At 37.2% G+C, this 14,590-nt stretch overlaps 1 pseudogene; it reads left to right on the top strand.

Moving 5' to 3' along the window:
* Positions 1–7,287: 7,287 nt before the first annotated feature.
* On the top strand, positions 7,288–9,765 carry LOC145780212 (uncharacterized; annotated as a pseudogene).
* The last annotated feature ends 4,825 nt before the right edge of the window (positions 9,766–14,590 follow it).

Genomic DNA, 14,590 nt, shown 5'->3' with positions numbered 1-14,590 from the left:
AAGCAACTTATGCTTGTCATCCACACGGCTTTCACAGCCGTTAGTCCACAACGGTGGCGTAGCCAAAGGTGGCAATTGCCTCCCCTCCTGTAAACATCCAATTCATGAGACGTTGATCAGGGAGAACTGTTTTGATTAGAATTCAGTTTCTAATAGAGCATTAGGCTACAGTAACTTGCCTAATTTCACCAGATTCTGACCCAGACAGAAAAATCCGTCATTTTCACATTGGTTTTTACATTGAATCAATGTAAAAATGACGGATTTTGCTGTCTGAGGTTAAATACACTCGTTTTCCTTGATACAGCTGAAAACAATATTTTACAATTAATTTTTAGAAAATTTTTGATTTCTGCTATGTATGAGTGAGCTCATGAAATTCCCGCTGCAAAAATTATGAAAGTGTCAGAGCAGCTGCAGGGAGTAGCCTAAGTTGCAGGTTTATTGTAGGAGTTGTTTGCACCACAGTGACCAGCTACTTCGTATGGTGAATAGGTGATATCTCAGTTGATCATTCGTTATTAAATTGACATTGTATCATAATGGAAGGTTTTTGTCAAAAAGCAAACGAACTACAACTAAACAGATTAAATCGGAACCACAGACAAAAAAATGACCATGAGGTTTTACAGTTAGAGAAAATTCGCTCTTTTCAGTTGCAAGTCTGACAATGAGAGAAAGGAATATGATAAAGTGATTTGCGAATTGCGATGCTGCTAATGTAAGTGCTTTAGCCGATAACGTCCCCAATATGCAAGAAAGTTGGATATTGTTGAAGATTTAACAACTGACAATCAAAATTAAGCTGCTGAGGACGATCACGCAAGAGTTAGTGATCTGGCTTTCACAGTTCACATAATACGACCTACTAGGCTACAAAAAGACCAAGTGGTACTTTTAGGGTTCTTAAAATTATTGTTTATTTGTTGTTAGACTATGTTTAGATCTACCGTAGGGGAAGGGAAGGTAATTTGATACGGAAGGTAATTTGATACACCCCCCCTACAGAAATGTACAAAAAATATTAGTCAAAAATATTGTCATTAGGTGGAAGATCTGTGAAAATAATGCCTACAAAAATTGCACCATGCAGCTAACTCGTGCTTTTATGGCATAAAATTGTAAAAGTGTGTTTTTTGAGTATTTTTGTAAAATTTTTAACTCATGATTATTTTCGTCTGGAAAATTAAAGAAAAGTTCCTGAAAGATGAAACCTAACTCATTTGACAGTTCATTGATAAGGCTTCAAGGGCATGTCACGTTTTTTCTGCAATGTGCATCCAAGCATACATAAATCAGAATTTTATAACTTTTTTTGAAAAAGGTAAATTGATACATGTAGAGAAGGTAAATTGATACAGTATATTAAATTCTTTTTGTGACTGTAATAAATGCTGTTATTGATCTAGTTGATTTAAATAAGTTATTCTTCATTAACAAGACCTGCTACTTTGGGAAACAACTATTATATGGGCTTTCGTAGGTCTACACGCTATATGCTTTCAAAAAATGAGAAAAGCGCGAAGCACCCCCCTTGAATAAGAACTCCAGCCAATGATCCTTCCCATGTCCATTCCGCTGCAGAAGCTTCGCCGCACACATAGGCCTCAATAGTCATCCTTGCACCCAAGCACGCCAACCACATTTTAAATTTTCATTTATTGCTTTGCTGTCAAAAGGGATTTCTGTATTAGTTTTACTGTATCAAATTACCTTCCGGGTGTATCAATTTACCTTCCGTGGAAGGTAAATTGATACATTTGAGTGACGTTTTTAAAATTTCAATTAAAAAAAAAGTAACAAAAATAGAAAAGTGAAAATGTTTTTAAAAAGTGTGTAAGGGATCAGACTTTCATTTCAGCTTAAAATCAATAGTTTGTGTCGCGTAATTTTCAGTTAACAGGCAAAAATATTAAAAGTGTATCAAATTACCTTCCCTTCCCCTACTAGCTTTGTGATCAGGGAAGTGGGAGTGACTATTTCCGTTTCTAGCACTAGTTGCTACGTTCATCTGATGAAATTGAAAGTAAAATTAACAACAAACAAGATGGTTTATTTTTGTATGTTATTCGCTCTGAGGATGCGCATTGTCATGGTGCGCGAAACGTCAGTGAAGCAATAAACCATCTTGTTTGTTGTTAATTTTACTTTCAATTTCATCAGATGAACGTAGCAACTAGTGCTAGAAACGATAATTGTCCTGATGAACACCCAAACTTTTCAGTATTCAGTGACTATTTCGTCAACCACTTTCAGTCTACATCTATCGCTTCCGCTAGCTTTATTGAATCTTGAACAACAATAATCTATGTTTTCTATTTCTTCGAATATAGGCCATCTTTTTATATATTCTGCTCTCAATAAACTAAAGTTTAGTTTTGATCAAGCAGTAGAAAGCATAGACCACCAAAAACGCCTGAAGCTACCAAAAACGCCTGAAGGCTACATACAAACGCACAGTGGCATGTAGCAGATGCACAACGCTAAAAAGACATAAAACTACGTGCAGGGTATATGTATCAAACTACCAATTGCAAGAATGCGCTCAAATTAGTCTATTAGTTAGCGTTCCAAATTCCTAAGAAGCACTCAAGGGAACACAAAAATGGGGCAAAGAAAAAAGCCTCAGGAGCTACAACAGCAAAAAAGCTGGTATAGGCTGATAACAATTTAGGCCAGCCCCGTTAGCTCAGTGGTTAAGCGCCCGACTCAAGGTCAAGTGGCGTTAGTTCGGCTCCTGGTTTATGCGCTTATAAAGAAACGCATTTTAAAACTGCTTTCCATTTAGTAGCATCAAGTGAATAGAATAATTCTTCGGCAACGATACTTCAACAACAAGCGGAAACTTCATTCCGTCATTCTCGGTGACTCGGCCAGTATTAGCGGTTTAAAGCCTCTACAATTAGCCTCAAAGCAGCCTTCCCTGTTAGAGAATGAAGACTAACTCAATCAATTAAAATGTAGATCAATAATTTTTTTTCTCAGGAAGACATCAAAATCATACGGTATCCAAATTATCAGAAGCTCAAATCCAAATTCGGTTGTTAAAATAGCTTGAATCCAAGTCCGATCAAAATCTGGGCGCTGAGGTCAAATTCTGCTTGTAGAAGAAAAAAATGCAAACTGTCTCCAAAATGTTTTACCTAGCAGTAATGCTTATAACTACTTCACTTAAAACATTTACGTGCTACTAAAGTTGACAATGATTTTTGCTCCCCAAAGCTATTTTGAGTTAGCATATAGGCTTACGCAGGCCCGGATTTAGGGGGGGCAGGTGCCCCGGGCCCCCCGACTTTTGAAGGGCCCCCCTACGTGGAAAAAATGTGATTTTGTGTTATTTTTTCTTCCTTTCAGCCTTTGAAGTTTCTGAAAAATGCTGTGCAGTGCTGGATTGATGCTACTATGGACGCAGAGGTGGTTTTTCGCGCCGTAGGCGCGAAAATTTTTTTTGCAGGGGGCCCCCCGATCTAAAAGTGCCCCGGGCCCCCATCAGCTAAATCCGGCCCTGGGCTTACGCATTGGCAAGTAGGCCTATCACGTTAATTTAGAATCTTATTTTAGAGTAGATTCAGAATTCAAATTGATAGGCTAATATTTTTTGAAGTCAGATTAGAGTGGAGTCTGATTTCATGGAGTAGGAGTGGAGTCGGATTGCCCCTCGAAGTCGGAGTCTCAAAAATCACACTCCGCTCAATGCTATGCAGATTAGGCATGAAATTTTCTGAGAACCTGGCAGCACAAATTTATAATGCCAGGATGATATTGATGATGACGCACGACAATTCCACTTGTGACTTGAGTAAACTTCTTAGTGTTACCATTTTAGTCTTTTTTAAACCAAATCTGGTTTATTTTGCAACCGTTTTGGTTTTTTTTTTTTTCGATTTGGTTTATAGTTTATTTTTTATTTTTTTGGTTGATGTTTGTTTTTTTGGACATACTTTAAGTCTTATTTTTTAGTTTATTTCTGCTTCAATTTGGCTTATTCTGGTCTTTTTTGTTTAGTTTCATGTGTCGTGATGTGATTTGTCATCAGTATTGTATGTTAGAGATGCAGTGAAGCCAAAATTTTTATCCGCACAGCGCAATTTATCTGGAACTTTGACACTGCACTGCACCGCACATCGCCAATTACAAAATTTTTAAAAAATATTTTAACGCGTTATTTTTTAGAAAGTCAATTGTGGCAAAAAAACACCCATGGCATATAACTGGTAACCTACCGGTACAGTTCTGCGTGATTTGGTTTATTCTGGTCTTTTTTTTTAGCTTCATCCAGTTTATTTTTTAAAAAACCTAGATGGCAACACCTTACACTTTCTTTAGTTTTAACAAAATTTTCTTAATTTCGTAAACGTTTGGCAAGTATTGCAGAAGTTATGTTTTCTTACCTTATTGATATAGAAGGAATTAAAAATATTACCGTTAGCTTTATTGTGTGCTTTGTCAAAGCTGTTATAACATTTGAAAATAACATTTTGAATATTAACATTAGAATTTTGAAAAGCAAGATTATACCCTACAGTCAGGGATATCTAGAGAAGGGGATACGAAGGCTTTCATTACATCTGACAATAGAAAGGCTTCTATTTATTTTAAATAATCTCTGTTTATGGTAAAATGACAATTGGCACCTATAGTAATTTAACAAACTTTGTTATGACAGCCTGCATTACACTATTCCCACCAGGATGCAACCTAGTTCGTACCCTGAACAGTTCGTACCCTCAGTTCGTACCCTGAAAAGATCGAGAGAAAAAATTAAAAAAAGCGAAAGTCACTGATCGCAGCTTCCGCAAACATTTTAAAATTTTCCCCTTGAAAAGATCGAGAGAAAGTCTCAAAGATAGCACAAAGCCGAAGTCGCTGATCGCAGTTTCCGCTAACCCTAACCGTAACCCTCACCCTAACGCTAACCCTCGCTGATCGCAGTTTCTGCAAACATTTTTCTGCACTTTCTGCTAGCCCTAACTCTAACCATAGACTAATCTATGCTCTAACTAGGCTCTAACCCTCGCTGATCACAGTTTTCGCAAACATTTTTCCGCAGTTTCCGCTAACCTTTACCCTAACGCTAACCATAGAGTAATCTATGCTCTAACCCTCGCTGATCGCAGTTTCCGCACACATTTTTCCGCAGTTTTCGCTAACCTTTACCCTAACGCTAGGGTCATTCCATGTCAATTCAACCAAAAAAAAGCAAAATGTTAACCCAAACTCTCAGATTTTGCTAAAATTAAGCTGAAAAGAATAATTATGTAATTCTGAGCAAAATAAAGTTTGTTTTAGCAAACTTGGACTAGAGGTCGCAGAGTTATAGCATTTCAAAAAAGAACACTTTTTGTGCTCATTCAACCATGACATGTATTGATTTTGACACCTGTGACATTGAAACAGTCATAACTTTGCTTAGGTGGGAAGATAAGACTTGAAACCAAGTTCTATAAACAGATTATTGATTGATCTTCACTTTAAGCTAACTTTCATATATTTCTGTTAGAGGTCAAAGGTCAAATATGGCAACAAAAATCATCAACTTTTTGAAATCAGTCAAGCATAACAGAAGTTTGGAGTCGAATAACTCAAATCTAGTTAAACGAATTTTTTTGAGTAAGGTATCATATGAAAGCTCTGTTCATGTAGAATCTATTTAAACTAGTGTCATAAATGATATTAACTGATATCAGGCCTCGAAACTGAAGGCGGCCATCGCGGCCATGGCCGCGATTAACCTACAAAAACCGCCATTTTGTCCGCCGGTCTTGCCCTTCCGTCGGCCGCATTTGTCCGCCATAAAGTTCCGAGAAAATTTTACGCAAGCGGCCTTGTGAATAAAGTACTTTGCCACTTATAATCACAAAGGATTAGAAAGCAGTCAAAGCACCCGATAAATCACAATACACACTGTCTATGCTTGAATTGTTAACATTATTGATTGACAATGCAGCTGATGTCTGACATCCGCAGGATGCAAGTGACATCACAATACACTTTGTTGATGCGATATATTCAGTCTTCGAAATTAGCGTCGGCAATAAAAATGTCGAGGCCACACGAGCGCTTGTAAGGTTAGGGTTAGACATTCCTCCCAGTCGTTATGGCACAGCCATAGATTTGTTCCTTAGTCAACACCCTGATGGAGCTCTATGAAAAAGAAAGAGGCGTGTGCATTGGTATCAAAGCCCGAAAGCCGCAAAACGTGGACGCTTTGTGGCGAAAGGCGAAAACGTCTGATTCCAGTGATGACGTGACAACCTCGTGCTCCGATACAGCATCTGATGATTCCGATTCTGACAGCTAGTTCTTTATCAAACAGACTTTGTGTTGTTCGCAGTGTCGCAATTGTGCCGAAATTATGTCAGTGTATACGTAAATCGAGGCAATCTTCTCGCAGGGAGCTATTAATTTGTTACCGGTACCTGGTTGAGCAATTAACGTTATTTTATGATAATTCAACGTTACTAGATGTCGATTTAATGTAAAACAAACGTAAATTTCTTATTGGGCATTGTTGTTACGCAGTATAACCCGCCGGGAAAATTAAATCGATCTGTGCTGACTCGAACGTTGAATCAACCCAAAATTAACTTACTTTTCCGCCTGTAAGTTATTTAACGTGAATTACTGTAACAGCGTGCGACGTGCGTATCTTGTTGCTCGCTTTATCGCTACTTTTGGTATTATTACATCACAACAAATCAAACAGTGTCGTGATAGACTACTCTAGTATATTTTTCGCTTCTCGTTTTGGTACAATTGTTTCGTAATAAACGTTCACAGCAATTGCCGAGGCAATTTCAACTTTTTTCATTTGGCCTCGGCAACGTTTTTGCCGACGTAAAAATGTGCTAATTTTGAAGACTGTATGTTGATGCGTGTCGACGTTCCGATGGCCGCCATGTGCTTGTGATTGGCCGCCGAACAGCTTGCTTCGGTCGGACACGTTTGGCCGCCGGAAAAAAAAAGTTGTTTCGAGGCCTGGATATCATGTTCATAAGAAGGTAACAACAGAAACAAACAAAATTGTTGAAATAATCATCGTTTTGCATTTGTTCAGTGTGCTACTTTTTTTGAGCAACACAAGTAAGTGTTTGTAATGTAAAAACAGAGAGAGACTGTTCACCAGGCATTTGATAATAAAAGTAATTTGCGTTCTTCTGGTGACTATTTACTAGGTTACCTCCTGTTTGTAATGTGTTAATGTTTGAGTGTTTAAGTATCACAGCTTGTTAAAATAGCACGATTTTCACCAGTAGGTATGCTGTTAAGTATTTTAACATTATGAGTATGATTGAAGAAATCCAGTTTTGTAGCATTGGAATCCTTAAGAGCAAAGAAATACAGTGTAACAAACAATTACAATTGTCAGGTCCAAAGCGCTAATATTATTTGCATCACTTATCATACAGAAGAAGATAAAACGAAACTTTTATACAGAGCTGATTTAGTGGAAGAAAAAGATAAAGTTCTAACTGTCTGTGCACACCACAAAGCCCTGATAATTGACAGATATGAAGTCCTGCAAAAGAATTGTTGTAACCCTTTTAAAACGCACAAAAAATATATCAAACAAAATTTACAAGTGATCAGTGTAAAATTTGCTTTAGAATTGCAAGAAAAAGAATTTGCAGTAATTCCTGGAAAAAAAGTTTGTGGAAACTGTAAAACAAGATTGAACAAAGACAAGATTGAACAAACTTTAAGTTCTCCTTCAGATGCTGACTTAACAGGGCAGAGTACTGACAGTGAAGAAAGTACTGCTGCTGCTGATTTATTGAATAGTCAGCTAAATACAAATTTATCTGAAATTGGACAGTCTCCAATGAAGCTGCACAGTGTCCCTTCAAGGAGCCGATCTTGTTATGGAAAGCGTAAACTTGTTTCAATTAACAACGAAATGACAAAAAGAGCAGCAATTGCCCTGAAAGTGCCCCTGCATGAAGTTACAAGAGAGAAGAAATCGGAAGATTATGAAAGCAAACGTCAGGGAATGGGATGGAAGACAGATTTTAGGATGGAAGATGGAAAATGTCAAGGATGGAAAGGAATGGAAGATCTTGATGATGGGATGGAAGACAATCTTCCATCATTCCATCCCAATTCCATCATTCCATCCCAATTCCATCATTAACTTTGTAACGCTTTATCAAGACATGCAAAATATAACGTTGCTTGCTGAAATAATTCGAACGGTACGATCAAACAATAATTCAAACGGTACGTAATCCTTAGGAAAATACTGCTGTTAAATTCTTTGCTTAAATTTAGCCTATGGTTTTTAGGTTTATTTGTGGCATATTCAAAGCGGAGATCACACAATGTGAAGATGGAAGAGATATTTGAAATGGAATGGAAAATGGAATGGAAGATTTCTAAGATGGAATGGAGGAAAATCTCAGGATGGAAGATGGAAAAAACGTCTTCCATTCCATCCCATACCCTGGCAAACGTAAGGCTAGAGACCTTGACATTTTAATGGAAAAGATAAAAAAAAAAAAAGCAAAGAAGAAACAACACGTTCAGAAAAGATACAGTTATTAACACTTGTTCCAGACTCATGGTCATAGAATACTGTTGTGGAATACTTCCATGTAACTCATTATATGGTCAGGGCTGCTAGATCATTAGCAACAACACATGGAATTTGCAGCAAGCCACCAGCAAGAAAAGGAAAAACTTTGAGTACAGAATTAAATAAGATTACGATTGATTTTTATTGTGATAATGAAAATACAAGAATCATGGCTAGTGCTCGTGACAAAGTCAGCATTGCTCCTAATATTTATGAACAAAAAAGGCTGATTTTGTGTACATTGATTGAAGGAACTTTACCTATCACTTAAAGAGAAATATCCAGATATTAAGGTTGGATTTTCTACATTTGCAACATTAAGGCCGAAACGGTGTGTCCTCGGTGGATCTGCTGGTACTCATGCTGTGTGTGTATGTACAATCCATCAAAATGTCATTTTAATGTTAAAATCTACACAAATTGAGGAAAGTTACCAAGATTTCATTTCTATGATGGTATGTGATGTAAATAACAAACACTGTATGTTACAACGATGTGCAAATTGTCCAGGAGATAGTGTTGTTGCAGATTACCTAGAAAGTAAATTTGATGACACTAGTGAAAATATTAACTTTACTCAGTGGATAACTAGAGACAGAACAGAAATGATTCATCAAACGCTCCCTGTCAATGAATACCTTAACTTGCTCATGGCCAAACTCATAAAACTTCTTCCACACTCTTTTATTGCCAGGCAACAATCAAATTTTTTCAGGCATTGTTTTATGCCTGATGGATTTCAGAAAAAATTATGCTTTTCATGTGCAAGATGAAGCTCAAGGCTATTACTGGACACACAGTAACTGTACTGTGCATCCAGTGGTATGCTATTACAGTACAAATGGTGATCTGCAACACTGCAGTTTATGCTTTCTTTCTAATGATTTAAATCATGATATAAGCATGATGGTGTATGAAATCCAAAAAAAAAAACAATCTATTTTCTGAAGAACAAGTTGGGATCTATCAACAAAGTTGAATATTTTACAGACGGTTGTGCATCTCAGTGCAAAAATAGCAAAATTTGTGTAAACATGAAGAAGATTTTGGTGTTTGTGCTGAATGGTCTTTTTTTGTTACCAGTCATGGTAAATCTGCCTGTGATGGAATTAGGAAGCACAGTGAAACAATCCACAGCTTTTATCTTTTCCATTAAAATGTCAAGGTCTCTAGCCTTACGTTTGCTTTCATAATCTTCCGATTTCTTCTTTCTTGTAAGATCATGCAGGGGCACTTTCAGGGCAATTGCTGCTCTTTTTGTCATTTCGTTGTTAATTGAAACAAGTTTACGCTTTCCATAACAAGATCGGCTCCTTGAAGGGACACTGTGCAGCTTCATTGGAGACTGCCTAATCAACTTGTATTTAGCTGACTATTCAATAAATCAGCAGCAGCAGTACTTTCTTCACTGTCAGTACTCTGCCCTGTTAAGTCAGCATCTGAAGGAGAACTTAAAGTTTGTTCAATCTTGTCTTTGTTCAATCTTGTTTTACAGTTTCCACAAACTTTTTTTCCAGGAATTACTGCAAATTCTTTTTCTTGCAATTCTAAAGCAAATTTTACACTGATCACTTGTAAATTTTGTTTGATATATTTTTTGTGCGTTTTAAAAGGGTTACAACAATTCTTTTGCAGGACTTCATATCTGTCAATTATCAGGGCTTTGTGGTGTGCACAGACAGTTAGAACTTCATCTTTTTCTTCCACTAAATCAGCTCTGTATAAAAGTTTCGTTTTATCTTCTTCTGTATGATTGATAAGTGATGCAAATAATATTAGCGCTTTGGACCTGACAATTGTAAGTTTGTGACTCTGTATTTCTTTACTCTTAAGGATTCCAATGCTACAAAACTGGATTTCTTCAATCATACTCATAATGTCAAAATACATAGCAGCATACGTACTGGTGAAAATCGTGCTATTTTAACAAGCTGTGATACTTAAACAGTTAAACACTCAAACATTAACACATTACAAACACTTACTTGTGTTGCTCAAAAAAAGTAGCACACTGAACAAATGCAAAACGATGATTATTTCAACAATTTTGTTTGTTTCTGTTGTTACCCTCTTATGAACATGATATCAGTTAATATCACTTATGACACTAGTTTAAATAGATTCTACATGAACAGAGCTTTCATATGATACCTTACTCAAAAAAATTCGTTTAACTAGATTTGAGTTATTCGACTCCAAACTTCTGTTACGCTTGACTGATTTCAAAAAGTTGATGATTTTTGTTGCCATATTTGACCTTTGACCTCTAACAGAAATATATGAAAGTTAGCTAAAAGTGAAGATCAATCAATAATCTGTTTATAGAACTTGGTTTCAAGTCTTATCTTCCCACCTAAGCAAAGTTATGACTGTTTCAATGTCACAGGTGTCAAAATCAATACATGTCATGGTTGAATGAGCACAAAAAGTGTTCTTTTTTGAAATGCTATAACTCTGCGACCTCTAGTCCGATTTTGCTAAAACAAACTTTATTTTGCTCAGAATTACATAATTATTCTTTTCAGCTTAATTTTAGCCAAATCTGAGACTTTGGGTTAACTGCCCTGGTTGAATTGACATGGAATGACCCGCTAACCATAGAGTAATCTATGCTCTAACCCTCGCTGATCGCAGTTTCCGCACACATTTTTCCGCAGTTTTCGCTTACCTTAACTCTAACCATCGAGTAATCTATGCTCCCTCGCTGACCGCAGTTTCCGCAAATATTTTTCAGCAGTTTCCGCTAACCCTAACCCTCGAGTTGTTTGCGAAAACTCCGATCAACGACTTCGGCTTTGTGCTATTAAACTGCAATCAGTGACTTCGGCTTTTTTTAATTTTTTCTCTCAATCTTTTCAGGGTACGAACTGTTCAGGGTACAAACTAGGTTGCACCCTTCCCATCAGGTATGGATATTCAATGAATGCTCATAATTGCTTGTTAATTCAACTACTCGTATACTTGCTTTACACCTAGCCAACTGTAATGGTTTTGTCAAAAAAACAGCTAACTGGTAACCTTTCAACTGTCTTTTCAAACAAGTATTCTTTAAATATATATGTTCTACATAACACTTGCTAACTGCCTTGTGTAGCTGAGTGTACCAGCTGCACTACAAAACTTTCTGCAATTTTAAAAAGAACCGCATGTTTAACGCGATACCAACTACTGCCCTTCTAGTGTCATGAGAATCAGCAATCGTTCTAAACCTTTGTACCCCCTTCTTTAGATATCCCTGCTACAGTGCCTTCATCGGGTGCAACCAATTCGTACCATGAACTATTCATACCGTCAGTTCGTACCATGAAAAGATCAAGAGAAAAAATTAAAAAAAGCCGAAGTCGCTGATCGCAGTTTCCGCAAACATTTTAAAAGGGTTAGAGTATCGGATGCGGAGAATCGAATTTCCGTAAACTGTTGGTATTGAATTGTATCGGTATCCGCAAACAAACAAATTGAAAAGATTGAGAGAAAAAAGTAGAACATCGCTGATTGCAGTTTCCGTTTTTTCGCAAACATTTTATAATTTCCGGTAATGATCCTAAGAGTTTGCCGCAGTCGCTGATCGCAGTTTCCGTAAACATTTTAAAAGGAGGATTAGGGTTGATCGGAGTTTCCGCAAAAATTTTAAAAGGGTTAGAGTATCGGATTTGGAGAATCGGATTTGGAGAATCGAATTCCCGTAAACTGTTGGTTAGGGTGCGGCTGGTGCCCCATGATTTTCAAAACTGGAATTGATTGACCCTTACTTTTTTTTGGTGGGGAGGTTAGGGGTATAAAACAATCTGTTCAAATTTCAGGAAAAATAAACAATGTTTAGGGGTAGCAGGTCACCCCCAAACTTTTGAACCCCCTCGCTCGCCCCGATAATCACGATTTTACAGTATCTACACTCTACAGTTATACTTGGGCTAGAGAGTTGATTTATAGCTCAAAAACCTCATATTTATATTAGTCTTTCTAACATTATACAGTAGAATTTGCCTATAACGGCACCTCTAGGGGATTTGCAAAAACTGACGTTATAGCCGAATTGACGTTATAGACGAACTACCGCAAACTATTCCACAACGTTTTTTGATTAAAGAAAGAGGTGTATAATCCAATCAGGGTTACTATGTACCACCAAACTGACAAAGGGCACGCAGAAAATATAGTATTATAAACAAAGAAATTGTTTTAAAAAAATAACCTACAGCAAAAGATATAATACAGGAAATTTGCGCAATACAGCTCGTTACATACAGTAGTAGAAAAGTTCATTGTTTATTAGCAAAAAAGGCATTGATCTTGAGCTGTTTTGGTTTTGACACGGATTTGACACAGCTGTAGAGCTGTTTTTTACACGTGATAGTTTTTCACGCGGGGAAAAAAAAGTTAATTAGTTTATACAGTAGGCTACTGCACGTACATTGTACAACTGTTGCTTTGGGTTGTTTAAAGGTCACCTGTAGAGCTGCTTTTTACACGTGATAGTTTTTCACGCGGGAAAAAAGTTAATTCAGTTAAAATCCCTGCTGAGAACGACGTAGCGAAATAAAGGAAAGACATTTTGCAAGCAGCAGCGCTAACTGGATTAAAAGACTGACCGTTCGTGGTGAAGGTGATGGCTTAAAGTGACGTTATTTTATAAACGAACAAAAGACGTCTGGGGACCAATAAAGGGTGCTGTTACATGCGAATTGACGTTATAGGGATGCTGTTGTAGCCGAACTACAATGTATATAAAAGATAGGAATTCTGCCGGGACCGAGCGAATTGTGACGTAATAGGCGAATTGACGTTATAAACGAAGCCGTTATAGGCGAATTCTACTGTATAGGTCTATATCCTTGAGAAATAAAGATAATGAGAAAAAACTATTTTTCTCTTGTACGACAAGAATAATGGTATATAATATACATAAAATTTATTTAAAAAACTTGTTCTATAACCGTGTAAGTGTGTAACTAATACCTACTTTTAAAATAATTGCTAACTATTGTAATTTGCATATTTAATTTCAACAGAAACAAACATTCAACACATTGCAAGGTAAAGCAGTAAGGTAGTATTGCATTAATTTATAATGCTAGAAACCACGATGCTGATTTCAGATTTTTCTTTCTTTGATTTGGTGCTGATGTCTGGCTTCTCAACCACTTGCAGGATATCTTGATGACGACCTTCTCTCTCTGCTGCCCCCAAAAAATCATGGCATAGCCTTACCCCTCTCTCGGCGGCATCGTTGACCACATGAAGACTTTGTACAATAGTGTTAGCTTTTTTGTACTGCTCATCTTCTGACCATTCTTTAATTGGTCGCAAGAGGAAGGTATGCCCAATCTTTAATGCCTCGAAAAACATCCACAAACCACTTCCAAAAAATTGTATCAAATCCATGGATTCTTCAGTAGGCATTCTGGGAAAACACGGTCTGCCAAAACCTGTTCCATATCGGTTGGAAGCAGTTGTGGATCTTACCGAGAGCAAACAATCAGCCATTTTCAGCTTCTCTTCGGGAGGGACATGTTGACTGAAGAGCCAATGGCACCAGTTCTTCTGTGAAATACCAAAGATGGTTTGCAAAGCCTCTGAGGCCAGAAGTAGCAAGCGTTTGGTCAATACGAACATAATGCAATAACGAGTTAATTAAACCAAGATCATTCTTAGATGCAGTGGCAGGATCAGTGGTTGTCAACCACCATGGAATGTAACAATAAACTATAAACTGGACAAATTGGTGGATTTTGGTCTGTTGCAGTGGTGTAACCACTTTTGCTTTGGGCAATTCCGTCACAATTTTAGAACTCATTAAGTCCATCTTCAAGCAATACAACAACTTCGACATCCAACGTGCTTTATGCATGGCACCTGGTTTACGAAATGCAAAGTTCTTGACATCTCACTATCACGAAGATAAACCAGCGTCAAATGCACCAATTCTTTATAATCACCACGTACAAACGATTGTGTCAATGCATTGTTACATAGATCAATAATGCTATGCCTTCGATCCTGGAGATGAGTTGGTGTGAT

Source organism: Aplidium turbinatum, chromosome 11 (genome assembly GCF_918807975.1).
Source record: "Aplidium turbinatum chromosome 11, kaAplTurb1.1, whole genome shotgun sequence".
Taxonomy (NCBI): domain Eukaryota; kingdom Metazoa; phylum Chordata; class Ascidiacea; order Aplousobranchia; family Polyclinidae; genus Aplidium; species Aplidium turbinatum.
Note: the sequence above shows the minus strand (reverse complement) of the source record. Positions and strands in the feature narration are given on the sequence as shown.